Source organism: Lactuca virosa, chromosome 7 (genome assembly GCF_052849685.1).
Source record: "Lactuca virosa cultivar CGN04683 chromosome 7, Lactuca_virosa_CGN04683_v6, whole genome shotgun sequence".
In the NCBI taxonomy this organism is placed as follows: domain Eukaryota; kingdom Viridiplantae; phylum Streptophyta; class Magnoliopsida; order Asterales; family Asteraceae; genus Lactuca; species Lactuca virosa.
Window position 1 is genome coordinate 32,583,687 of NC_136432.1, and position 19,327 is coordinate 32,603,013.

Consider the following 19,327-nt stretch of genomic DNA (forward strand, 5'->3'; position numbering starts at 1 on the left):
TCCTCAAGTAACACATCCGGGAACTCCCGAACGATAGGCACATCGTCCACAATCTTCTTCCCCTCAACTCGCATATCCACTACATATGCTTGTTGGATCAATGTCTAAGTCCATAACTATAATTGGTAAGACTTAACCCGACCCGACATGGTCCATTTGGGTTGCATGGCATCATGCATTTGGATAGACTATAATGAGAAAAATAACACTTAAGGTTGGTTAATATATTATAAGTTCTAATATATTAATAAGGTTATTTAATTAGTATTGATCAAGAATTAATTTGGAATTAATTAAGTGATCAAAAGGAGACTAAGTAAATATATGGGTTGATTGTGTAAATCATTCATTCTTATATATGTGGGCTTGTGATCCAAGATTCCTTATGTTGGACTAAGTCCATGGGGTGACCCATGGATACTCCATGGAGGTTAAAATCCATGGAGCATAAGGAATGGGTAAAGTTATGAGTTACATGGTGTAACCCTAATAGCCACCATATAAAAGAATCCCATGGCTCAAGAAATCGTGCACTAATGTGTGAGTGTGAGGGCTAGACAATTTCAAGGAGTGTTCAAGTTTCTCTCAAGTTATTCCAAGTGTATTTGGTGTTGTGTGAACCATTTGAGGTGTCACACTTGGGGCACTAGGCACTCAAGCTTCATGAAGACATTCTACATCAAAGAGGTATGTATTCTATCTTGTTATATTTATTATTTTGTATGCTAGATTAGGATAATACCTTGGATGTTCATAATTGTATGTATAATAGAGAAAACATAGATCCAAGGTATTTAGGGTTGCATGTACACTTAGGAGTGTTAGAATGCTCATAACCCAACAGTGGTTTCAGAGCCTAGGCTTGTTTTCTTGTTATACATGCAAAAGTAGCTGAAAAATCGAGTTGGATGCATATATTCGATTGTTTTGGCTGGAATTGGACTAGGAACATTACCCTAAGATGTTTTTGGACTTATAAACTTGTTTTTGATGTGGTAATGTTCATGCTGATCCAATTTCTAAGATAATTGTCATAATTTCAAGATTTGTATTAGTTTGTATGTTCATGCTAATTTCTTGAAGATTGATGATTTGAATTATCTTGTTCTTATGAGGTCCTTAGATTAATAGAAAAGTTGTGTGAAATAATTGTTTTCAATCCATTTTAATCTAAGAGTTGATTCCAAAGTGTGTTTTTGTAACTTGTCCTCAAGTTATATGAAAAGTCACATTTAAGAATCATAAAACTCATAAAAGTTGGCAAAGGTTACAAAATGAAGAGTCTAGTTCTAATTAAATGGTTTTATGACTCCATAACTTGTCCTCAAGTTATGGAGGTTCAAGAGTCTCTTCATTAAATTAAAAAAAAAGTGTAACCTTAATTAATTCCATAAGTTACAATAAAAAAAAGTTATTTTTTTTATTAATTAGTTTAAAGTCTTCCATAACTTGTCCTCAAGTTATGGAACTTGAAGAGTTTTTTTTTAATTAAAACTACTTTAAACTCATAAGTTATGGAATTAATTAGTTTTGAATAGTTTCAAAACTTGCCCTCAAGTTTTGGAATTTGAAAAGTTTTCACTTATGAATACTTTAATTCCAAGTTAGCCCTTAGAATTTTTAAAGTTAAAATTCAACCCTTATACTTTATAATATTATAAGTTAATAATATTTATATATATGTATAAGAGTAAAGTCAGTCTTACCGTTAGTAGGCCTCATTCACGAAGCCGGTCTATAAGGGGGTATAAGGTTAGTGCCTATAAAATGGCAGTTTAATGGGTGTCCACTCTCACCCATCGCTTCCTTGACTGGTGGAGGGTCGTTAGCCGAACGGGTAGGACAAGGACTATAATTCTCCTTTCATTAAAAGTATTAATGATAAATACTAAGTAACTAAACTCTTATTAATACCCAATCTTAGTTACTTAGGAAAATGTGAATTTGGTGCTAACCCATGAAATTACACTTTGCACTTTGCTTAAGTCGTTAGTGGAGCGTGTGTGGTTAACCGACACACTAACCTGGACTTAACAAGGTAGGCAAAGGGTAACTTAATATTTATCATAGTATCGGTGGAGCGTGTGTGGTTAACCGGCACACTGATTAAGGGGTAAATATTAAGGGCACCAAGTATATTTGCATTGTTATTCACACCTTGTTTTTTGATCCTCGGCATCCCAGTCACAAAACCTGAAGGGCACACTCGAGATTGAAACATGCCTTTGAACAGTTCAATGAATCTCAAAGATATAGGACTTTCAAATCCAATTAAAACCTAATAAATTATTTCGTTTTTCATGGTGGAAATTGGTGAATCGTCATTCACCTACCTTCAAATATTTTATAGCTTGGATTACGGCATCCCTCTTCTAAGTTATAAAATAGTTTGTTGGGTCCTAGCCTTAATATTTCATATTGGGTGTCATATTAAGGACTTTAAATCAACTATCTTGAATATCTCCCAAAAAGATGTCTGGTCTAGACATTTATGATCTTCCCAAATCTCTTGAAACAAGCTTTCCTAAATGAAGATGATGTCCCATGGATATCATACTTCTTTCACCTCCTCCAATTATTCTCCCTAACCCACAAGTTCCTAAAGAGTTTAAGGTCACTCAAGCCCTATTGGCAAGGCAAGGTCTAGGTGTGATCACATCTTGGAGATGTAGTCACATATTGACAAGCTGGGAGAGTTGGGTGTTAATGTCTTGAGAAAGTTGGTGGCTCAACTACTTTCTAAGTCACATAGTGAGTTCTTTTGGGAATCCTATGAAACAGACTAAGACAAGAACCTTAAATGATCTTATCTATTTGCTAAGATCAACTTCCTAAAACGCTATGGACATTGACAATGATGACATTGGATATCCAGTAAATGTTGGATTAATGTCTAAGTCCATAACTATAATTGGTAAGACTTGACCCGACCCGGTATGGTCCATTTGGGTTGCATGGCATCATGCATTTGGATAGACTATAATGAGAGAAATAACACTTAAGGTTGGTTAATATATTATAAGTTCTAATATATTAATAAGGTTATTTAATTAGTATTGATCAAGAATTAATTTGGAATTAATTAAGTGATCAAAAGGAGACTAAGTAAATATATGGGTTGATTGTGTAAATCATTCATTCTTATATATGTGGGCTTGTGATCCAAGATTCCTTATGTTGGACTAAGTCCATGGGGTGACCCATGGATACTCCATGGAGGTTAAAATCCATGGAGCATAAGGAATGGGTAAAGTTATGAGTTACATGGTGTAACCCTAATAGCCACCATATAAAAGAATCCCATGGCTCAAGAAATCGTGCACTAATGTGTGAGTGTGAGGGCTAGACAATTTCAAGGAGTGTTCAAGTTTCTCTCAAGTTATTCCAAGTGTATTTGGTGTTGTGTGAACCATTTGAGGTGTCACACTTGGGGCACTAGGCACTCAAGCTTCATGAAGACATTCTACATCAAAGAGGTATGTATTCTATCTTGTTATATTTATTATTTTGTATGCTAGATTAGGATAATACCTTGGATGTTCATAATTGTATGTATAATAGAGAAAACATAGATCCAAGGTATTTAGGGTTGCATGTACACTTAGGAGTGTTAGAATGCTCATAACCCAACAATGGTTTCAGAGCCTAGGCTTGTTTTCTTGTTATACTTGCAAAAGTAGCTGAAAAATCGTGTTGGATGCATATATTCGATTGTTTTGGCTGGAATTGGACTAGGAACATTACCCTAAGATGTTTTTGGACTTATAAACTTGTTTTTGATGTGGTAATGTTCATGTTAATCCAATTTCTAAGATAATTGTCATAATTTCAAGATTTGTATTAGTTTGTATGTTCATGCTAATTTCTTGAAGATTGATGATTTGAATTATCTTGTTCTTATGAGGTCCTTAGATTAATAGAAAAGTTGTGTGAAATAATTGTTTTCAATCCATTTTAATCTAAGAGTTGATTCCAAAGTGTGTTTTTGTAACTTGTCCTCAAGTTATATGAAAAGTCACATTTAAGAATCATAAAACTCATAAAAGTTGGCAAAGGTTACAAAATGAAGAGTCTCTTCATTAAATTAAAAAAAAGTGTAACCTTAATTAGTTCCATAAGTTACAATAAAAAAAGTTATTTTTTTTAATAATTAGTTTAAAGTCTTACATAACTTGTCCTCAAGTTATGGAACTTGAAGAGTTTTTTTTTTTTTTTTAATTAAAACTACTTTAAACTCATAAGTTATGGAATTAATTAGTTTTGAATAGTTTCAAAACTTGCCCTCAAGTTTTGGAATTTGAAAAGTTTTCACTTATGAATACTTTAATTCCAAGTTAGCCCTTAGAATTTTTAAAGTTAAAATTCAACCCTTATACTTTATAATATTATAAGTTAATAATATTTATATATATATGTATAAGAGTAAAGTCAGTCTTACCGTTAGTAGGCCTCATTCACGAAGCCGGTATATAAGGGGGTATAAGGTTACTACCTATAAAATGGCAGTTTAACGGGTGTCCACTCTCACCCACCGCTTCCTTGACTGGTGGAGGGTCGTTAGCCGAACGGGTAGGACAAGGACTATAATTCTCCTTTCATTAAAAGTATTAATGATAAATACTAAGTAACTAAACTCTTATTAATACCCAATCTTAGTTACTTAGGAAAATGTGAATTTGGTGCTAACCCATGAAATTACACTTTGCACTTTGCTTAAGTCGTTAGTGGAGCGTGTGTGGTTAACCGACACACTAACCTGGACTTAACAAGGTAGGCAAAGGGTAACTTAATATTTATCATAGTATCGGTGGAGCGTGTGTGGTTAACCGGCACACTGATTAAGGGGTAAATATTAAGGGTACCAAGTATATTTGCATGGTTATTCACACCTTGTTTTGTGATCCTCGGCATCCCAGTCACAAAACCTGAAGGGCACACTCGAGATTGAAACATGCCTTTAAACAGTTCAATGAATCTCAAAGATCTAGGACTTTCAAATCCAATTAAAACCTAATAAATTATTTCGTTTTTCATGGTGGAAATTGGTGAATCATCATTCACCTACCTTCAAATATTTTATAGCTTGGATTACGGCATCCCTCTTCTAAGTTATAAAATAGTTTGTTGGGTCCTAGCCTTAATATTTCATATTGGGTGTCATATTAAGGACTTTAAATCAACTATCTTGAATATCTCCCAAAAAGATGTCTGGTCTAGACATTTATGATCTTCCCAAATCTCTTGAAACAAGCTTTCCTAAATGAAGATGATGTCCCATGGATATCATACTTCTTTCACCTCCTCCAATTATTCTCCCTAACCCACAAGTTCCTAAAAAGTTTAAGGTCACTCAAGCCCTATTGGCAAGGCAAGGTCTAGGTGTGATCACATCTTGGAGATGTAGTCACATATTGACAAGCCAGGAGAGTTGGGTGTCAAAGTCTTGAGAAAGTTGGTGGCTCAACTACTTTCTAAGTCACATAGTGAGTTCTTTTGGGAATCCTATGAAACAGACTACGACAAGACCCTTAAATGATCTTATCTATTTGCTAAGATCAACTTCCTAAAACGCTATGGACATTGACAATGATGCCATTGGATATCCAGTAAAGCTCTCTCTTCCCAATGGAAAGGGATCGGCCATTGTCAACTCGGTTGACCCAATGGTAAAGAGAGAGGCGAAGTCTGAGATAGTCCCATTATCAAAGGTCCATAGGTAACTATTGCCAAAGGAAGGGGCATTGGTTACGAAGCTGCCAAATTTACCTAAGGATGTTAAAGTCAATAAGTTTGGCTCTACTTCAGGTAAAGTCCATTGTCTAACTCTATTAAGTACATGCTGATTCTGATCGCGAAGATGGATTTCAATCGCATGGTTCGGTGATCAGAATTTTGGGCTATTACTTAAGAGTTATGATATTTATATTGCTTAGGAATAGATAACAACAAGGTTTTCATATGGATTGTAAGGATAAGTTTTTCCGCAAAGTTTTAAAATAAAAGAAAAAGGTTTTGATTTTATTTATTTTAAGTATCCTTACAATGGCATTTGTGAAAAGTTGTTGCTTATAAGATTCCATTGATAGCAATATTGGAAAAATGGATTTGATTCTTTCGGTTGTGGTAGTGTCTAATATTACCAAATAAGGAAAGATTATCTTCACCCAAGGTTCAATTAGACCGAAACTTGGAATCATGCAAGTTGTATAGTATGATGAATGAGGACTTTCAGCTTGGAAAATTAAGACTAATTCCTTATGTGAATAAGGAAAGGACTAAGGGATCGAGTACACATTCTTGTGCACTGGTCAAGTCCACCACAAAAGATCAAGAAGACTATTCGTCATGATTTACTTAAGTTCAGTAAATATGGTTATACTTATAAGTTTAAGTATAAGTCTGTAGCATTGGAGAAGTTTCAATGTGAGACAGAACGAATAAGAAGAATCAAAGTATGGCAGAAAGATAAAAGTTTCTCAAATCTGAGAAAATGGGAGAGTACTTTAGTATCATGTTTATGATCATCTTAATGATTAAGATACCATATCACAATTGGTCCTCTAAAGTCAAGAAGAGGAGTCATGAATTGTTGAAATGGTTAAATCAAAAAGATGAGTCATACTTCGTTCCAAAACAATTCTTAGAGTCATACTCCAAGATTGTAACTTGAGTGACATATCTTAAAGAGGGTTTGTTAACACTAGTCAAATGTAAGAGTAAAAGGTTATCTACTCTTGTACATTTGAAATTGGTAAGTTGTGATGTTTTGGATAAAACAGAGACCAACTTAGGCCAATTGTGTAAAGTGTTAGTCTTGATAAAGAATCCGCACTATCTCTTGAATATTTGACAAGGGAGTCTTATATGTCAAGAGGACAGTGGGAGTCTTAAAGCTCTTGAAAGTTTCAAGACTTAATCAAGAATAAAACCTAAAGTCCTTCACTAGCACACGACTTGAGGTTTATAACCTATCGTGTTGAAATTTTTGTGCCTATTCAAGTTGGCTTTGCATAGGAGTTCTGAGAGTTCTCAATTGGTTGCACAACTACTTGGAAGCAATGGCAGGCACCTGAGCTGCCAAATGGCAAGAATTTAAGATTGCACAAGTTTAATCAATATGAGTTTGGATTTGTCACTAACCTTGTCTTGTGATTATGGTTTTGACAAATTCACATGGATAAGAACACATACACTATTAAATCTAAGTGTCATAAGGTTTCTCTCCGATTCATGAAAATGATGGTGACGAAACACTTTCACTAAGTAGATTTTAGCTAGATAGCAATTGTGATATTTGCATTCTCAAAGTCGTTAGTGGAGCGTGTGTGGTTTACCGGCACACTAACATGGACTTGTGAGAAGTGGCAAAGGTCTAAACAATTGAGACTATGATTACGGCATCCCTTTTCATAGTTCTAAAATTGTTTAGACACACATGTGAGCTATCTAAGAGAGGTGTATGATTTTGATAAAGTTTTATCAAAACAATATAGTATCAGAAATCTGAACTTTGGTAAGAAAGTCAGCTGACTTCTGAGTACATGTCAAAGCTAGTGGGAGCATAAGTGTTATGCTAATAATCATCATGTTAGTGGGAGCATGATAATTATGACAAAGGTTGCAAGTTAGCAATGTTAATTATAGAAAACAAAAGTTTCAATTCGTGAGGTTGCAGGGGTTGAAAAAGTTGTTTTGCTATAATTAAGGGAGAGGAAATTATACTTCATTTCAATTCTAAAACGCTTAGATTGAGATTTTAATCGTATTTAATCAAGGATATATATATATGAATTTCATGTTGGAATGGCTCAACATAAGGAAATTCTATATATGGGTCCATTATTTGCGTTCTAAAATTCGATTATGATTACGGCATCCCTTTTCATAATCTGAATTTTGAGAACTTGGCAAACTGAAATGGAAATATTATAGCAAAAGACTGGTTTAGTCTTTATGTGAGACATGATGAATCGTGTCCCATATGCTTCGGATATAGGATCGATTACATGTGCTATATTCATCCTTTCTAAAATTTTCCAAATGCATGGGGCATTATGAAGGGAAAAGGTCTAGAATTGGATATGACTAAAATGATTAAGCAATTGTCGAGGACAATCTAAGGTTTACCAAAGATTGGTTGCTCAAGGACAGTTGGAAGTATAATGTTAATTCTGGAAGGACCATATTGACATAATCTGTAAGGAGGCAACTCTTGTTCAGAAGTGATAGTCAAAATGGAATATGGAAATCTTTCAAAGTTAGAAATTAGACAATCTGTGTAAGATTAGGAAACTTAATGAAAGAAGGATGTTTCCAAGGAGCTGATCTCCTTTGGAATGCTCTGTAATGATTGTTGTCAAGTCTTTCTGATTTCGTGCATAATCATTAAGAGGATCAATGCATATAAGTTTAGAATCTAACAGATTTCAGTAAATGGCATGAATTTGGAATTCTTGCATTTGCAGTAAGGATTTGGGACTGTGAAAAGAGGATCATTGGAGTGATGTTCAATTGATCTATTTACAAAGTAAAGATCATAGACAAACATAGTATGCATACTTGGTGTATGGCATGACTAGTGTTTAGAAAATATAGTGTACATGCTTGGAGCATGGGACAACTATTGTTTTAAATTCAAGTATAAAGTTGATAAAACCGAAACAATGAATAATGAGTAATCAGTATGGTGATAAATAAAAGTGTTTATTTATATTCATAGGGTTTGATACCATATTTGATTCATTTATTCTTGTGTTTCACTTTGCATGTTTTGACTTCCAGAATAACTAAGTCGCTCTTCCTGAATGATTAAGTTATTCAAACCATCCACAGTCGGTCATATGTTGGAAGTAGATATGAATCAAGATTGTCATGAGTTGGTTTGTAGAGGTCCAAGTTGGTGGACAAAGTGGTGCTACAACACTCATGATTGCTCATAAGTTCTGAGTATTGGATTCAACCCGCGCTCATTTGAATCACTTCATGGATTTTATCACGAGTGATCATGAGACGATAATATCTTATATTCTTCAAACCTAGAGATATGAGTTGTTACTATGAGTTGGTTATACATTGATTGCACGAAAACGCATTGGTAACTCGATGTTATAAAACGTGCCTTTATGTATGATTCAACAAGTAGTAGAACAAGCCATATGAGTCGAAGTTTATCCATTCCTTTTACCTTCGGGATAAAAGCGATATCTGTGGGCCCCTCGATGATTTAAAGATGATACATGTGAGTGCTTGGCCAAGCCAGGACTGATTTGATTTGTTCAATCAGTCAGTCATCATGAATCGGAAATCGGGAAACAACAAATGGACAGAGAGAATGATTGATAATCCATGTCTCAGTCCATACGATATCTAGAATGGAGGAATATATGATCCCTTATCTAATGGACAAGTCATTGACAAAGGTCAGAGTTCATCGACAAGGTCAGAGTTCGACAGAAGCTTTTGAGAGCTACGATTGCTGATCGGTTCCTGAAGTCATACGCAATAATAGTTTTAGACTTTTCCAAGTGGGAGATTGTTGGATTAATGTCTAAGTCCATAACTATAATTGGTAAGACTTGACCCGACCCGGCATGGTCCATTTGGGTTGCATGGCATCATGCATTTGGATAGACTATAATGAGAGAAATAACACTTAAGGTTGGTTAATATATTATAAGTTCTAATATATATTAATAAGGTTATTTAATTAGTATTGATCAAGAATTAATTTGGAATTAATTAAGTGATCAAAAGGAGACTAATTAAATATATGGTTTGATTGTGTAAATCATTCATTCTTATATATGTGGGTTTGTGATCCAAGATTCCTTATGTTGGACTAAGTCCATGGGGTGACCCATGGATACTCCATGGAGGTTAAAATCCATGGAGAATAAGGAATGGGTAAAGTTATGAGTTACATGGTGTAACCCTAATAGCCACCATATAAAAGAATCCCATGGCTCAAGAAATCGTGCACTAATGTGTGAATATGAGGGCTAGACGATTTCAAGGAGTGTTCCATTTCTCTCAAGTCATTCCATGTGCATTTGGTGTTGTGTGAACCATTTGAGGTGTCACACTTGGGGCACTAGGCACTAAAGCTTCATGAAGACATTCTACATCAAAGAGGTATGTATTCTATCTTGTTATATTTATTATTTTGTATGCTATATTAGAATAATACCTTGGATGTTCATAATTGTATGTATAATAGAGAAAACATAGATCCAAGGTATTTAGGGTTGCATGTATACTTAGGAGTGTTAGAATGCTCATAACCCAACAGTAAAGCTCTCTCTTCCCAATGGAAAGGGATCGGCCATTGTCAACTCGGTTGACCCAATGGTAAAGAGAGAGGCGAAGTCTGAGATAGTCCCATTATCAAGGGTCCATAGGTAACTATTGCCAAAGGAAGGGGCATTGGTTACGAAGCTGCCAAATTTACCTAAGGATGTTAAAGTCAATAAGTTTGGCTCTACTTCAGGTAAAGTCCATTGTCTAACTCTATTAAGTACATGTTGATTCTGATCGCGAAGATGGATTTCAATCGCATGGTTCGGTGATCAGAATTTTGGGCTATTACTTAAGAGTTATGATATTTATATTGCTTAGGAATAGATAACAACAAGGTTTTCATATGGATTGTAAGGATAAGTTTTTCCGCAAAGTTTTAAAATAAAAGAAAAAGGTTTTGATTTTATTTATTTTAAGTATCCTTACAATGGCATTTGTGAAAAGTTGTTGCTTATAAGATTCCATTGATAGCAATATTGGAAAAATGGATTTGATTCTTTCGGTTGTGGTAGTGTCTAATATTACCAAATAAGGAAAGATTATCTTCACCCAAGGTTCAATTAGACCGAAACTTGGAATCATGCAAGTTGTATAGTATGATGAATGAGGACTTTCAGCTTGGAAAATTAAGACTAATTCCTTATGTGAATAAGGAAAGGACTAAGGGATCGAGTACACATTCTTGTGCACTGGTCAAGTCCACCACAAAAGATCAAGAAGACTATTCGTCATGATTTACTTAAGTTCAGTAAATATGGTTATACTTATAAGTTTAAGTATAAGTCTGTAGCATTGGAGAAGTTTCAATGTGAGACAGAACGAATAAGAAGAATCAAAGTATGGCAGAAAGATAAAAGTTTCTCAAATCTGAGAAAATGGGAGAGTACTTTAGTATCATGTTTATGATCATCTTAATGATTAAGATACCATATCACAATTGGTCCTCTAAAGTCATCTTAGTGCATTCTTATGACTAAGAAGAAGAGTCATGAATTGTTGAAATGGTTAAATCAAAAAGATGAGTCATACTTCGTTCCAAAACAATTCTTAGAGTCATACTCCAAGATTGTAACTTGAGTGACATATCTTAAAGGGGGTTTGTTAACACTAGTCAAATGTAAGAGTAAAAGGTTATCTACTCTTGTACATTTGAAATTGGTAAGTTGTGATGTTTTGGATAAAACAGAGACCAACTTAGGCCAATTGTGTAAAGTGTTAGTCTTGATAAAGAATCCGCACTATCTCTTGAATATTTGACAAGGGAGTCTTATATGTCAAGAGGACAGTGGGAGTCTTAAAGCTCTTGAAAGTTTCAAGACTTAATCAAGAATAAAACCTAAAGTCCTTCACTAGCACACGACTTGAGGTTTATAACCTATCGTGTTGAAATTTTTGTGCCTATTCAAGTTGGCTTTGCATAGGAGTTCTGAGAGTTCTCAATTGGTTGCACAACTACTTGGAAGCAATGGCAGGCACCTGAGCTGCCAAATGGCAAGAATTTAAGATTACACAAGTTTAATCAATATGAGTTTGGATTTGTCACTAACCTTGTCTTGTGATTATGGTTTTGACAAATTCACATGGATAAGAACACATACACTATTAAATCTAAGTGTCATAAGGTTTCTCTCCGATTCATGAAAATGATGGTGACGAAACACTTTCACTAAGTAGATTTTAGCTAGATAGCAATTGTGATATTTGCATTCTCAAAGTCGTTAGTGGAGCGTGTGTGGTTTACCGGCACACTAACATGGACTTGTGAGAAGTGGCAAAGGTCTAAACAATTGAGACTATGATTACGGCATCCCTTTTCATAGTTCTAAAATTGTTTAGACACACATGTGAGCTATCTAAGAGAGGTGTATGATTTTGATAAAGTTTTATCAAAACAATATAGTATCAGAAATCTGAACTTTGGTAAGAAAGTCAGCTGACTTCTGAGTACATGTCAAAGCTAGTGGGAGCATAAGTGTTATGCTAATAATCATCATGTTAGTGGGAGCATGATAATTATGACAAAGGTTGCAAGTTAGCAATGTTAATTATAGAAAACAAAAGTTTCAATTCGTGAGGTTGCAGGGGTTGAAAAAGTTGTTTTGCTATAATTAAGGGAGAGGAAATTATACTTCATTTCAATTCTAAAACGCTTAGATTGAGATTTTAATCGTATTTAATCAAGGATATATATATGAATTTCATGTTGGAATGGCTCAACATAAGGAAATTCTATATATGGGTCCATTATTTGCGTTCTAAAATTCGATTATGATTACGGCATCCCTTTTCATAATCTGAATTTTGAGAACTTGGCAAACTGAAATGGAAATATTATAGCAAAAGACTGGTTTAGTCTTTATGTGAGACATGATGAATCGTGTCCCATATGCTTCGGATATAGGATCGATTACATGTGCTATATTCATCCTTTCTAAAATTTTCCAAATGCATGGGGCATTATGAAGGGAAAAGGTCTAAAATTGGATATGACTAAAATGATTAAGCAATTGTCGAGGACAATCTAAGGTTTACCAAAGATTGGTTGCTCAAGGACAGTTGGAAGTATAATGTTAATTCTGGAAGGACCATATTGACATAATCTGTAAGGAGGCAACTCTTGTTCAGAAGTGATAGTCAAAATGGAATATGGAAATCTTTCAAAGTTAGAAATTAGACAATCTGTGTAAGATTAGGAAACTTAATGAAAGAAGGATGTTTCCAAGGAGCTGATCTCCTTTGGAATGCTCTGTAATGATTGTTGTCAAGTCTTTCTGATTTCGTGCATAATCATTAAGAGGATCAATGCATATAAGTTTAGAATCTAACAGATTTCAGTAAATGGCATGAATTTGGAATTCTTGCATTTGCAGTAAGGATTTGGGACTGTGAAAAGAGGATCATTGGAGTGATGTTCAATTGATATATTTTACAAAGTAAAGATCATAGACAAACATAGTATGCATACTTGGTGTATGGCATGACTAGTGTTTAGAAAACATAGTGTACATGCTTGGAGCATGGGACAACTATTGTTTTAAATTCAAGTATAAAGTTGATAAAACCGAAACAATGAATAATGAGTAATCAGTATGGTGATAAATAAAAGTGTTTATTTATATTCATAGGGTTTGATACCATATTTGATTCATTTATTCTTGTGTTTCACTTTGCATGTTTTGACTTCCAGAATAACTAAGTCGCTCTTCCTGAATGATTAAGTTATTCAAACCATCCACAGTCGGTCATATGTTGGAAGTAGATATGAATCAAGACTGTCATGAGTTGGTTTGTAGAGGTCCAAGTTGGTGGACAAAGTGGTGCTACAACACTCATGAGTGCTCATAAGTTCTGAGTATTGGATTCAACCCGCGCTCATTTGAATCACTTCATGGATTTTATCACGAGTGATCATGAGACGATAATATCTTATATTCTTCAAACCTAGAGATATGAGTTGTTACTATGAGTTGGTTATACATTGATTGCACGAAAACGCATTGGTAACTCGATGTTATAAAACGTGCCTTTGTGTATGATTCAACAAGTAGTAGAACAAGCCATATGAGTCGAAGTTTATCCATTCCTTTTACCTTCGGGATAAAAGCGATATCTGTGGGCCCCTCGATGATTTAAAGATGATACATGTGAGTGCTTGGCCAAGCCAGGACTGATTTGATTTGTTCAATCAGTCAGTCATCATGAATCGGAAATCGGGAAACAACAAATGGACAGAGAGAATGATTGATAATCCATGTCTCAGTCCATATGATATCTAGAATGGAGGAATATATGATCCCTTATCTAATGGACAAGTCATTGACAAAGGTCAGAGTTCATCGACAAGGTCAGAGTTCGACAGAAGCTTTTGAGAGCTACGATTGCTGATCGGTTTCTGAAGTCATACGCAATAATAGTTTTAGACTTATCCAAGTGGGAGATTGTTGGATTAATGTCTAAGTCCATAACTATAATTGGTAAGACTTGACCCGACCCGGCATGGTCCATTTGGGTTGCATGGCATCATGCATTTGGATAGACTATAATGAGAGAAATAACACTTAAGGTTGGTTAATATATTATAAGTTCTAATATATATTAATAAGGTTATTTAATTAGTATTGATCAAGAATTAATTTGGAATTAATTAAGTGATCAAAAGGAGACTAATTAAATATATAGGTTGATTGTGTAAATCATTCATTCTTATATATGTGGGTTTGTGATCCAAGATTCCTTATGTTGGACTAAGTCCATGGGGTGACCCATGGATACTCCATGGAGGTTAAAATCCATGGAGAATAAGGAATGGGTAAAGTTATGAGTTACATGGTGTAACCCTAATAGCCACCATATAAAAGAATCCCATGGCTCAAGAAATCGTGCACTAATGTGTGAATATGAGGGCTAGACGATTTCAAGGAGTGTTCCATTTCTCTCAAGTCATTCCATGTGCATTTGGTGTTGTGTGAACCATTTGAGGTGTCACACTTGGGGCACTAGGCACTAAAGCTTCATGAAGACATTCTACATCAAAGAGGTATGTATTCTATCTTGTTATATTTATTATTTTGTATGCTATATTAGAATAATACCTTGGATGTTCATAATTGTATGTATAATAGAGAAAACATAGATCCAAGGTATTTAGGGTTGCATGTACACTTAGGAGTGTTAGAATGCTCATAACCCAACAATGCTAAGAATCTAGAGCACCCCTGGTGGATATACCTCCTAGCTCTCACAATTGAAAAGATAGTAGGGACATGCTGAGCACCCTCACCACGGATAACCAGTTCTCCCTCACTTGGGGTTCGAACTCTCACTAACTGGTGCTTACAAATAACCATAGCCCCATTGGGGCCCAACTAGTCCATACCCACAATAACCTTCAACCCTCGTAGAGGAATCAAAACCATATCAATTTAACATCTATCACTAAACATATTCAAAACACATCCTCGATGAACTCTCGAAGCACTCACTGAACGATCATCGACAATCTCCACTTCTAATGGATAATCCAAAGTCCCTAGAGCGTCGCTAAACTTCTTGCTAAGTGGAAGAGACACAAAAGATCGGGTAGTATCCGAATCGAACAAAGTTATACCATTTACTAAAAATGTCCCTATGCATGATCATATAAAACATAAGTGTAAACAAAGAAAGCAGTAAATGACATGATAAAGATACATACCAATAACCACATCTAGTGCTGCTTGTGCCTCCTCGACTTTCAACTAGAATGCCGTGATCTTCACCACTGGAGCCTCTACCTTGCCCTGGCAGCCATCAGTATTCCTCAAGGTGGTTGTTGTGGGTGCCGCCACTACTCCTCCTGTCAATCTCGGGTAATCGGCCTTCTTCTGGACCGTCTGATTGCAGTGGAAACATATAAATGCTCTGCGAGGTCAATCCCTACCAAAATTTCTAGTATGACCACACCTAAAATATCCCGATCCTATTGCTCGACAAGCCCTATTGTGCGGATTGCCACACTTCCCGTATCGGCCTCGACCCTAATCTCCCCTAGAACGAGAATTAAAAGTTTTGGGCCTCTTCGCCTGGCCTAACGTTGTTTGTACCTGCTCCAGCTAGCGGTTCGTACGAAGCTCCAACTCAATCTCCCATTTCCGGGCCCTAACTATCATGTCCTCCAAGGTCGTGTAACTCGACATACTCACAAACTCCCAAATTTCATCCATGAGCATATCATGGTATCTCGTCTTCTTCATCTCCTCATATGTGTCATACTACAGAACTAATAAATCTCTCTCCCAGAACTTGGTGGTGATCTCCTCCACAATGTCCAACCTCATCCCACCAATCATGGGCTCCATCCCTTAGAAGGCAAGATGTGAATCCCACCTTCGACCCTTCGGGGAAGAAACTTGTTCGTTAAGCATTCTCCATGTCAGCGATCCATATTTGGCTAGCAATAGGTTCCTTCTTCCTGAAGAACTATGGGGCTCCACAAGCCTTGAACTCCCGAAAAGAGAGAGTTTGTGCCTTCAAATGACGTGCATCAATTTCAACACAAAAGGCCCCTAAGCGATCATCCAAAAGCTCCATCATCCCCTCCTTGATGGTACCGAACATCACAGGAATAGCATCCATAATACCGCGTGTGATCTCAGACGGGATGAATTTGCGTATCCTCTCATCAATCAGTTCGGCACCAGAACCTGAACCAGAACCCCTTCCTCGATTGATCACCTCTATACTGAAATAAAAACATATAAACGGTCAGAATATACTCGAGGGAAATCTCACACAACAAGCTCCTTAGGATATCCGTGACTATCCTTAATTTGAGTACGAATCATGTGCTTCCAGTAGTACGAGCCCAATACTACCTTCCACACCTATATGTACTTTCCTCAAGAATCATCTTGAATCCTCTAAGTCACCTAACCATAGCAACTATCATAAACTATATGCTATTCAACATTCATAACTCGCTAAATCACTTCCTAATCTCTCCTAGGAATCCTTATTTAACTTGCTTCTATACTACTAGAAACTTCTACCAACACCGCCGATTACCTTATGCATGCAAATTATACACAATACGAGATCAAATAGACTGTCGAATAAAAGATTCTATCCTAAGCCCATAATCAGACAAGGAACAGGAAATAAGCTTAAATCAGCCATTCTAGGCTTTGAGACCAAATTTTGAGACATACCTAATTTTGTGAGGCTTTGAGACCAAATTTTTCTAGTGAAATATTCTAATATTCTAGTATTCATAAAAATATAATGCTTATAATATTCTAAAATTATATGTTTTAGAATACTTTAATGTAAATTGTGTCAACAATATTATTTTAGAATATTAAAATATTATATATTATATTTATATGAACACAAAAATATTTAAATATTTCATTAGAAAAAAATGTCTCACGGTCTCAAAAAAACGGTCATCTAACAAGAACCTAGCTATGTTATATATATATATATATATATATATATATATATATATATATATATATATATATATATATATATATATATATATATATATATATATATAGGTTTAGGTTCTATGGAAAACAAAAAAACCCTAAAAAACCCTAAAAATCATAAAAATGCATAAAAAAAATACTTAGAGATCACCAAACTTTTTTTTGAATTTTTTTATCAAAAAATCGCTGAAATTTTTTTTTTTTTACTAAAAAAAAAAATTGATTTTTTTTTTCAGCGAAATTGTCAAAAAGGCTGCGATTTTTTGATAAAAAAATTCAAAAAAAAGTCTTGTAATGTCTAGGTATTTTTTTTATGCATTTTTATGATTTTTAGGGTTTTTTTGTTTTCCAAATAACCCTTCCCTATATATATATATATATATATATATATATATATATATATATATATATATATATATATATATATATATATATATATATATATATATATATATATATATATATATGGAGTGTTTTAAATTTGAATCCAAAAAGTTTAAGAACTATAGGAACCAATTTTTTTTAAATGTTTTCATTAAGGATATTTTGGACAAATTCAACATTTATATTGTATTAAGCAAGTGTTTCCATTCCGTAGCTTACAACTAGTTGTTACTTGTTGTCGGACCATTGTTGAACTGTCGTCGGACCACCACCGAACTAACAACAAAGTTATGACATTTTCTGGTTGTATTCACAACTTAATAAAACAAACATTGTAGTTCTCATTTCTTTTGTAATACTTTTTAACACATACCATTTCATTTTTATAGTTAGATATAGAAAATTTAATAAAAAAATAGAATTATGCATTGACAAATTTTGTTGTCTCTCTTTTAAATTGTAGATTTATTGAAAAACATTTATCGCTCATAAAACATATTTACAGTTTAAAATACCATATGCATAGTTTAATAGACGTATTAATTCACTAATACGCAGTTTAATATTTTCATGCATACATTTATTCATATTTTAACACACAATTTATATAATATATACAACTTAATACAATCCATTTTTAGTTTAATACATAAAATTCACAACATAATACAATCCGTTATACACTAAGGCTATGTTTGGCGCGCCACAGCTAGCTGATAAGCTAGCTTATTTTTTGAGCTTTTTTATGTTGTCGTGTTTGGTAAGCCAAAAAGTAGCTTATAAGCTAGCTTTTTGAAAAGCTACTTAGACTAGCTTTTTAGGAGCTTTTTTAAAATTTTCCAAATACACCCCTTAATTAATTATAGAAACACATACTCTTACATGTCCTTTTACGTAATTTTATATATTTCAGCTAGTTTTACCAAACGCTATTTTTTATCAGCTAGCTTTTCAGCTATCAGCTAGTTTTTTATTTAACAGCTAGCTTTTCAGCTATCAGCTAGCTTTTCAGCTAACAGCTAGCTTTTCAGCTAGTACGCCAAACATAGCCTAATTTACAAATTCAAATAAGTGAAACCCGAACTCTACCACTACCACCAACTACCACACACCACCATCAACTATATGTTCCACTTTTGCAACGATCCTTCCTTCCAAATCAGAATTATATATAAAATCATGGATTCATAGCTTAAATATTATATTCACAGTTTAATAAAATAATTAATTTACTAATTAAGAGTTTAATGCAAAATAATTATAAAAACTAATATATTCTTACATATTTATACAACACAAAAAATAAATATATTCATAAAATAAGTAATACAAACATTCATATATAAATCAATCATATTTTAACACAAAATTCATAAAAAAAATTCACATCTTAATACATTTAATTTACAGTTTAATATACTCAATTCACAGTTTAGAACACAAAATTCACAACTTAATATAATAAATTCACTATGTAATACACATAAAGTATATATGCACAACCATATTCTCAAATTAAAACTTACATTTATACGTTAAGATCTATAGGCTAGTGCTTTTTTTAAAGTTTATTTACACAAATATTTACAATTTAAATTTTACGTACTTTATTCAAAAATTACATAAAATGATATATGTGTATAATGCTTCTTTCATCTCATATTTAAGAAGCAAACAAA